This window comes from Fukomys damarensis, unplaced genomic scaffold (genome assembly GCF_012274545.1).
Source record: "Fukomys damarensis isolate Sample0158 unplaced genomic scaffold, DMR_v1.0_HiC HiC_scaffold_14, whole genome shotgun sequence".
Classification (NCBI taxonomy): Eukaryota; Metazoa; Chordata; class Mammalia; order Rodentia; family Bathyergidae; genus Fukomys; species Fukomys damarensis.
In genome coordinates, this window is record NW_022900926.1 from 77,865,206 (window position 1) to 77,875,574 (window position 10,369).

The window sequence follows — 10,369 nt, forward strand, 5'->3', positions numbered from 1 at the left end:
AAAACAACACTGAGATCCCAACTTACCCCAGAAAGAATGGCTGATATCAAGAAATCAACAAATAATAAATGTTGGTGGGGTTGTGGGGATAAAGGAACCCTTCTCCATTGTTGGTGGGAGTGCAGATTAGTGCAAACATTATGCAAATCAATATGGAGAAACATCAATGAACTATGACTAGCGGTTCTATTTGACCCACCTATCCTTCTGCTGGATATCTTTATAAAAGAATTAAAAGAATCATATCACGGTGATATATGCTCACTAATATTTATAGAAGCACAGTTCATAATAGCTAAAACTTGGAAGCCCAATTGCCCATCACTTGGAAACTGGATAAAGAAGATGAAAATTGAATACTGTTCAGCAATAAAGAATGAGAAACTAGTCATTCATAGGAAAATTTATGCATATTGAGGTCATACTATTAATGAAATAAATAAAATACACATGTGTAAATACCAAATATTTTCTCTGATGTGAAAAACTAAAAGTATAACTAACATCCAAATGTATAACTGACAGTGTCATACAGGAAGAAAAGGGCTAAAGGTGTAGGGGAATTGGGAAGGGTAGAGGAAAGGAAATAAAAGAGAAGAAAAAAATAAGAGAAAAGGAAAAAATGGAAGCAAGGTCATTGTAAGTAGGGGAGAGTGGAGGGGGTGAAGGGAGGGCAGGGGTATCGGGAAAAATTAGAATGAAGATCTGTCATGGAAATGTACAAGATTTCAATGATGAATGTAACTGTATTGTATACTTAAAAAGCACCAATAAACTCAATGAAAAGAAAGAAAGACAGAAAGAAAGAAAGAAAGAAAGAAAGAAAGAAAGAAAGAAAGAAAAAAGAAAATACACATTCCAAAAAAGCTGTGAAGATCCAAATATCTCAGCTCCAGTGAAATAAAATACCCAATATTCAGCTACATGAATTAATTTAGACACAGAAGGATAAATATTACATGAAGATCTCATCTATTTAGAAATTTTCTAACAATCTAAAAAATTAATTTTTATAGTTAGAACCTAGACTGGTGGTTACCAGAGGCTGGACAGATTTTGTGCATGATTGGGGAGATGTTGACCAACTAGTATGAAGTTAGAATTGTGAGAAATAATTCTATGTTCTCTTAGACAGTAAATGTAATTAATAATAATGTATAAGTATTTAAAGTAGACAGAAGTGAAGATTCTGAATGTTTCACCAAAAAGAAATGGTAAATGTTTTAGAAGATGGATATGCTAATGAACCTGATTTGCATAGCAAAATGTACACAGTATCAAAATATCATATTTTACACTGTATTTATACTACTACCATATATCATTTATACATTTAATTAATATTTAATTTTAAAACTTAAAAAACATGTTTTGCACAGATTAGTGGGTTTCATTAGCTATAATATTCAATTTAAAAAATTTTTAACCTGCTTCTACTTTCTAACTTTAGTATAGTATGATACCTCATCTTTCTTTGCATGTTTGCTTCATTTTCTATTTCCTGAAAATTGTAATACTTCAAATTTACTTTTCAACACAAAGTTTTTCTGTTCTAAATTCATTTTCTCTCATAATTTAGGATGAGTGGTCCTTGGAATTACTTCCTATAACTGGACACTAAATTCCCATGATGCTGAGGCAATGTTGTAGATCTCAGTGTTCTCTGAGCAACTCTGTCAAGCTTTCCATTACGCTAAATTGGAAGAGTGTATTAATGTTTTCCTTCCCTACAATACTATGAGCTCTCTTAAGTTTGAACTGTGAACCTTTTAATGTGACAGGTCCAACTTCAAACAAATGCTCCTCATGTTTTATGTACTACAAAAAATGTTGGAGACGAAATAAGTAAATACAATAAATCACGGTTGTTTTGGTCTCCATATAAAGTATCCCCCAAGGCTTGAGGTATATGAAAGATCACTGGGGCACCACATCTGACTTCCTGTTAGGAAGTTGTACCTGGTTGGAGTTGAGTCACTGAAGGCATAACATACAGAGGGCGTATCCTTTTATCCAGCTCCCTCTTTCTCTCTCTGCTTCCTGGCTGCCATCAGATTAGCAGCTGCCCTCTGTTCACACCCTTCCACCATGCTGATTTTTCCTTGAAAGTCATCCCATCATGAACTAAAATCATAAGTCAAAATAAATCTCTCCTCCTGTAAGTTGTGGTTGTTGGGTATTTTGTCCCAGTGCTAAGAAAGTAACTACGACAAAGCTAAAAGATTTTCTATGTAAACATGCTAAGCATGCAATTTTATGAACAAAAAGATGTTAGATATCTTCAAAAGTATGTCACATTAATTTTATAAAACACTGTCTTATGTATATTTTGCTCAGATTTAATAACTTATAAATCAAATTGTACATCCATTGAACAGTAATTCCCCTGTATCTGTCTCCTCTCAACCCTATTCACATCATCCTACTTTGTGTTTCTATAAACTTGACAATTTTAGATACCTCTATAAATGCTCTAAAACCTGCATACACATTCATACCCACACACCCATAAATGTGTGTACTTAAAGAGAAAGAAATCTATTGTAACCCTGTTATTTTTGTCATTGTACATTCAGATCATGTCCTTTGGGTACATGGATTTTAAGAATATGAAGAATATGAATTTTAAGAATATGAAGAAGCAACAACATACTTACCCCTTGTACTCCATGTTCATATTTTTAAAAAGAATTTACCATATATTATACAGGAACTTTCACTTTCTAAGTGTGGAATAGGGTGCTGGTTACATATAAGTATAGATCTGTTAAGTGCATCACACTCCATAGTTACAATATATACATTTTGCTCTAAGTAATTATTTATTGCTATGAAAATATATCTGTGTACTGGCATTTAATTCCAATAAATCAGATGGAAGAACAAGTAATAACAGAAGTAAAGACAATGTGAGAATTAAACCAGAATGAATGAAAACATATAGTCATTCCTCAGTATCCACAGAGATGGCTTTCAGCACCCACCTCAGATACCAAAATCCACGATGCTTAAATTTCTTACATAAACTGGTGTAGTGTCTACATACACACATCTTCCCATTCCTAAATGACTGATATACAGCTGTGTAAGTAGTTGTTATAATGTATTACTTAGAGAATCATTTCAGCAATAAGTGTACATACAGTATTCAGTGTAGATGCAATTGTGTCCTGCTATTTTCAATGTGCAATTGGATGAATCCACAGAAGCAGAACCTGCAGATGCCTGGGACATGCTGCTCATGGAAACATGAGAGAGTTAAATAAGCATCATAAGAGATAAAGGCAGCTCAAAATATTTATATCTGTACAAACCAGACATCATCAGCTTCTAAAGAACCCACTGTAGGTCTGAAACATTGTCAAGAGCAGGCCACCTTACCTAATGCTCTCTTACCCATTGTGAGCCCTCTTGAGGACAGTGAGGGATGAGCTGTGTCTGAAGGTTTTCTCACACTGATTGCATGAGTAGGGTGTCCTCACCATGTGGGTTCTCACATGCACAATGAGATATGAAGACTGGCCAAAGGCCCACCCACATTCCTAGCAGGTATGTGGCTTCTTGCCAGTGTGAGTCCTTGTATATTTCCTGAGGCAGGAGGGCTCACTGAAGGCCCGCCTACATTCCTGTCGGGCATAGGGCTTCTTTTCTTTGTGAGTTCACATATGACTCTTCAGGGTAGAGAGGCAACTCAAGATCTGCCAGCAGGTCCCACACTCATACAATTTCTCCCCAGTGTGGATTCTCTTGTGCATGTTCAGGTGTGTGCTGGTGCAAAAGGGCTTCCTGTATTGGACACACTCATAAGGCTTCTTCCTGGTATGGTGGGCAGGTGTGTTTTAAGGTCTGAGTGCTCTCTGAATGTGTTCCAAGAGTGGCTGCATTCAAAGGGATTCTCTCTGGTTTGTGTTTTCATGTGGCTCTTGAGAGATGATGGATGACTGAATGCCTTCACACAGTCCTTATGCACATAGGGCTTTTCTCTTATGTGGTCCTCTGTGCAAAACCATACATTCCTGGTGAAGGCTTTCCCACACTGACCACACTCAAAGGCCTTTCCTCCAGTGTGGGTTATCAGGTGGTCCTGCAGCCACAGGTTGGAGGAATGCTTGAAGACTTGCTGAACTCCTGGCATTAGAAGAACTTCTTTGAAGTGTGCATCTTTTCAGGTGTCATTAGAAGAGCACCCCAGAAGGAGTTGCTATTCTGACTTTCATAGAAGGGCTCTTCAGAAAGATCTCCATGATACTCACAAAGTGACTATACATTGCTAAATGGTTTTCCCAATTTAGTGTATTTATAAAGTTTTTCTCCACACTGAGGCTGTTCCCTTTTCCTGCCAATGGATGAAATCTCTGCAAAACTATCCTGTCTTTGATTTGACTCGTGGGGTTGAACTTGTAGGTCTGATCAGGTCCCTGAGAAGATACATCTCTTGATCGTCCACAGTTCTTCTGTTTGCTCCAAATCAGATACTGTGCTGATTTTGCATAGTTTATCTACAGAAACCAGGTTCCTGTCGTTTTCCAGCATCACATCTCTGTACAGATTTCTCTCAGTAGAATCCAAAAATACCCATCCTTCTGGACTGCACACCACAGCCACATCCACAAAGGTGATTGGTTTATGGGAACAGGTAGTTTGCAAACCATGAGTCGTGGCTTCTTCCTTTATGTCATCTGCTTGAAGCCAGGCAGGATCCTCAGCAGGAAGAGCAAATGCATATTGTTGGATGATGGGTGTTTCAAAGTATCCTGTAGAGAAGCCAGCTCTTTGGCTTTCAGCTGAGAGTCCCAATCTGCACCTGTGACCTGGAGAGTCTCTAGTTCTCCTGCCCTTGGCTTTGCATTTGACCCCAACCATGAGTCCAGACAAGGTTTGCATATGGGGTTTCCACGCAATCCAGGGTTCTGTAGTTGTCTAGGATCACAGATCTTCACGAGCTGCACAGCACACTGTCCAGAAATGCCCGCTCCTGGAGGAGTCCCTCAGCCACATCCTCCAAGGAGAAAAAGTCCTGAGAGGCAGGGCAGGGCTCCTTGATGCACTTTTCCTACACATCAAGGAGCCCGAGTGAGGACCAGGGCTTGTTGTCACAGAGATACTGATCTGGAGGCCCTGGACTGGAACTTGGAGCTTTCTTTCCAACAAGAGAGCAGCACAGTCTGCCAAGCTTGGATACCCGAGAGTGAGTGACCCAGAAAGGGGAGCCCAGCTGCAAGACCGAGCTGTGAGGGCCACACCCCAGAAGCAAACCTGTGTTCACTTTTATAAAACACCTTCTAAAATATTTTTTCAACATTGTTGCTTGCCATTTACTAGGTATTTCTGACATACTTATCACTAACCTGCTTGAATTTAATTCCCACAAGAACTCTATGATACAGTAACTAGGTAACTAAATACTGTTCAAGTCTCTATGTATATATTTTTGACTATTTTTATTTTTTTAGTTTATCAGTATATTTTAGGTATACAGTATAGTTATATTCATTATTGGGATCTGGTACCTTTATGTGACAGGTCTTGGTTCTCAATTTTTCCTCTTGTCCCTTCCCTCCCTTCACACCCTCCTCCCCTCTCAATTTACAAACATTTTATTTCCATTTTTTATTTTCTCATATTTTTTATATTCCCTTATTACCATTCTTCTACCCTTCCCACTTTCCCTATACCTTTAGCCCTTTTCTTCCAATTTCACTTTGTCAATTATCTCATTAAGATCTTATGTAGTATTATAGATTTTCACACAAGAGAAACTAGTCAGTATTTACACATGTGTGACTTATTTATTTCCCTTAGAAGTATATCCTCAATATATATCCATTTTCCTATGAATGAATCTAATTTCTCATTCTTTATGGCTGAATAGCATTTCATTTTATGGAAAAACCACATCTTCTTTATCCACTCTCCATCTGATGGTCATATCATCAGCAAAAAATGACAGTTTAACTTCTTCCTTTTCTATCTTTATTGCTTTAATTTCTTTCTCTTGTCTAATTGCTAAGGCTCATGTTTCCAGAACTATATTAAAGAGAAATGGTAATATTGGGCATCCTTCTCTAGTTTCTGATTTTAATGTGAAAGTTTTCAGTTTTGGGCCATTTAATATGATGTTGGCTGTTGGTTTTTTCATACATAGCCTTTATTAAGTTGAGAAATAGACCATCTATTCCAATTTTTTTGCAGGGTTTTTATCATGAATGGGTGTTTAATTTTTGTCAAATGTTTTTTCTGCATCTATCGATAGAATCATGTTTTTTGTCCTTGACTCTGTTAATATAGTACATTACATTTTTTGACTTACATATGTTGACCCATCCTTGCATCCCTGGTATGAATCCAACTTGGTCAGGATGTATGATCTTCTTGATGATCCTCTGTATTCTCTTTGCTAGGGTCATATTAAGGATTTTTGCATCTATATTCATTAAGGAGATTGTCCTGTAGTTCACTTTTTGAGTTGCATCTTTCCCTGGTTTGGGAATCAAAGTGATACTTGCTTCCAGGAATGAAATTGGAAGTATTGCTTCCCTGTAAATTTCATTTAAAAGTTTGAAGAGTGATGGCAGTAGTTCTTCTCTAAATGTCTTGTACAATTCAGCATGGTATCCTTCAGGACCTGGGCTTTTCTTCGTTGGTAAATTTTTAATTACATTTTCAATTTCAATGATTGTAATTGGGGAATTTGAAATGTTTTTATCTTCTTTGAGGGGAGAGGTTTCAGGGGCACCTGAGTGGCTACCTTCCCTGCTGGAGCTGATGGCAGTGCAGGCAGGGAAGGGCACATCTACCCAGTTCCACCAACTGTGCCCAAGCAGGGCAGAGGGAGAATGGATCTCAGAGTGGCTGTCCCAGTTCTCACCTTCCTTGCTGGAGCAATCTTTTTTTATTTTTAATGGATAGACATTTTTAGATGTATTTAAGCACTTGTTTGGCATCATCTGTGTAGTTATGTATTTATATTGGTAGTGAATATCTTACCTGCATATCTAAAGACTCATTATTTGAGACCATTGAAAAATTGAGTACAGCCTTTAGTGTATTAGCTCTTATGTCAAATGGGCCATCCGTGTTTACATTTACTCTATGCTGCTGGTCTCTCTGGGTGTGTTTATTTCAAACAGTTCTTTCCAAATATGGATCTAAATGAGTTTTTAAAAAAGGTGCAAGACCACCTATTCCAAATTTATGTCATACATATGGATTGGCTGTGTATCACATGGAGATAGGAAATCATTTCATTCTACTTAGAACTGCGATGCTTTCCAAGTCCTTTTTATTCTTTCAGTGTTTTTCCACATATGTAAACAGGCTTTTAAAAAGTATCTGAAACTATACCTGGGCTCAGTTAACTTAATCTTGTACTATTATATCTCCTTTAGGAAAAACAAAAACAATAGGTTCACATGGGTGTTTCCTTGGTATCAGGCAAGATCTCAAACCACTGTTTCTCTCACAACTGTGCAATTAATATATCAAATATTTTCCACATGTATTATCTCTATTATTTTTGTCAGAAATTTTAAATATGTTGGTGATTTGTGTTGCTGAGACTCAGCAGTTAGTAAGCAACAGGCATCTCTCACAATTTGGGAGGCTGGAGACCCTAGGTCAAGACACCAAAAAGGTCAGTGGTTAATAAGATGCCATTTTTGCTTTAAAGATAATGACTTCAAAATTGTGACTTCACATGGTAAAAAGGGATGAAAGAATGGAAAATATCTAGGCATGTACCCTCCAATTATGACATAAGGCACTTACTCATGAGGGAAATTACTTATTAATTAATTCTCATTAATTAATAATTTCTCCCAAAAGGATTTACCTCTGTTTTCACAAAAAAATGGTATTGAGTGTCTGGGGATGTAGTTCAGTGGAATCTTGTCTTCCTGGAAAGTGCAAGGTCCTGAATTCAATTCCTGGTACACACATAATAAAAATTGGTTCTGAGATTCATGCCAAATTTTGGAGGGAATATCATGATTCAAAGATTCCAACAATAATATTTGAGATTCATATATTACAAATCTAAAATTGAAAGTAGAATAATTTATTCAAGGTTATATTACAGCCAAAACCAAGATGCTGTTAATGTAGAATACCAAGAGATGCAATGAAAATTTATAAACATATTTATTTCTTTGCTCAGCTATAGACAACTACAGAGGATCAAATCACAATAGTCTTCTAGTCATCCATGAATATTAATGAATTTTTATATGTAACCAGCAATTTCATACAGTTCATTAAGAAATATGGTATATCTTGAATGAGAAAAGTGGAAATGATTAATTTTTGCATACATCTGGGAAGTTTGTGTTTTCTAGGGCAATCTCCACTATAAATTAAAATATATATTTTACACTATATTTATAATACTGAATATTAGATGTCTTGCATATCCCCTTAAAATCATGAAGAGTAAAGTTTGATTATTTGTAGTGTCTTGGAAATATTCTAATGGAATAAATTCATAATAAGCAAGGTTATTTATATGTTAATCTATACACTGTTTTTTAACTGATTACATTTCAAAGTCAATCAATGTTACTTGGTACAAAAAACTACTGAAATATGAGGTATGTCACAAAATAAATAACTTTATATCAGAGGTTGAAACTTCTACTGATAAAATTGGGAGGAAAATGCATTATTCTGACATAAAAATCCCATTTTTAAATAAAATGTATTCTTTCTGAATATTAACGAGATTTTTCCCTCATAGAAATGAGATTGCTTACAGGACAATAAAAGGTTGTCATTGTTTTTATCTTCATCTGGTATTAAACAGATATGAAAAATATAAATATTATTTTTTCACTCTATTAAATTTTTGAATTGACAAAAATAATTTATTGAACAATAGATACTCAGAAAATTGATCAGCATTTTTCTCAAAGTTAATGGTGTATTAGTTCCATTTTATTTTTATCACTCTGTTAAGGAGATCTAAATTAATCATTTTGTGGATATGTCTCATCCCATTTCACTTAGAAGTTTGTAAATGTTGTAAGTGGTTGAAGTAAGAGAAAAATATTTAGTGTTTACACCTGAGATTTATTTTATATATTTGCTGAATCTAATGTATTTTCCAATTTTTATTAGACTGACTAACTCTAAATCTTATATTATTAGATAAAGCACTGTCCCTAGAGTTATATTTTAACATCAAGTTCTGAGAAAAATATTAAATAGACTAATTGTTTAATCTTATTAGGACTTAATTCTATTCTAGATAGAGATTTATAGCAATTTATTAATGATACAAACAAGAAAGGTCTATATCTATCAATCTGACACATAATGAGAAATTCAATCTTTTTTAACAGAAAAAGTAAGGAAATTAAGTTTATCACATGGAAACACCAAATAAAAATAAATAATACCATGAAGTTGATACAAATAGAAATTGTCAGAAATGCCAGTCTTTGCAAAAGTAATACACTGGAAATATTAAAACTGAGAAGACTGCAAGAGCATCCTGCAACATTTAAAATTGGGCTTTGAGAAGTGGCTGGTTCTGTGTTGCTGTTGGAGTCTCACAACTCTGAACTTAAAATAAGGTAGGTCACTGTATGAAGTCAAGACATTAAAAGACAGCACTGATCGGATACTATTGAGTTCTTCAAGAGTTTGAAGTGACTGCAAAAGAGAAAGGGAGTTTCCAGACAACAGTTCAGGATTCCAGGAATTCATGGGTTAAATTTAGGGCAGCTATGCAGAACAATATTCAGCAAAATTTAAAAGCAAGCTATTTTCAGTAATCTTTGCTACAGCCAATGTGTTCCCAAACTTTTAATAAATTTGCCTGGATTAGATAAGTATATGTCATATAACTGTCCTGCTCCCTACAATGTCCCTTGGCCAAAACTCCTGCAAAAGTGTTTTCTTCTACTTCTTTGTTATCATGTCCTTGAATTATGAATAACTAAACACAGAGGACTCATGCAGCTGCTGTTTCCCTGTGGTACTCATACGAGTATAAGCAGCTGTTCTGAGCTTCTCAGTGATGGAATGAAATCTCATTTCTGAGTAATCTTTCATCCCTGTATCTCCACAGTCACACATTAAGACATTTATGGGGAAATTTAGGACTGATTCTAAGAGTAGAAAAAATTACAAAATAGATTTAACTGCTATTTTAAAATATATAACCAGGATTTTAAAATTTTAAGCAAACTAGGATTAAAATAAAATATTTAAAATGTTGGAAATAATTTATGAAATCTCGAGGCAATATAGATTAAAAGATTACTGTTAACAACACAAAAATGTCCATTTTATATGAAAAAAAATTGTATTTGAGTCCCTGGATAATGTAATATGGAAGAAAAAGGAAAGATTCTCTGATTAGAAAATATGA

The 10,369-nt window shown here is 35.3% G+C and overlaps 1 pseudogene; it reads right to left on the reverse strand.

Moving 5' to 3' along the window:
• Window positions 1–3,323: 3,323 nt before the first annotated feature.
• On the reverse strand, window positions 3,324–4,863 carry LOC104850337 (annotated as a pseudogene).
• Between the last annotated feature and the right edge of the window lie 5,506 nt (window positions 4,864–10,369).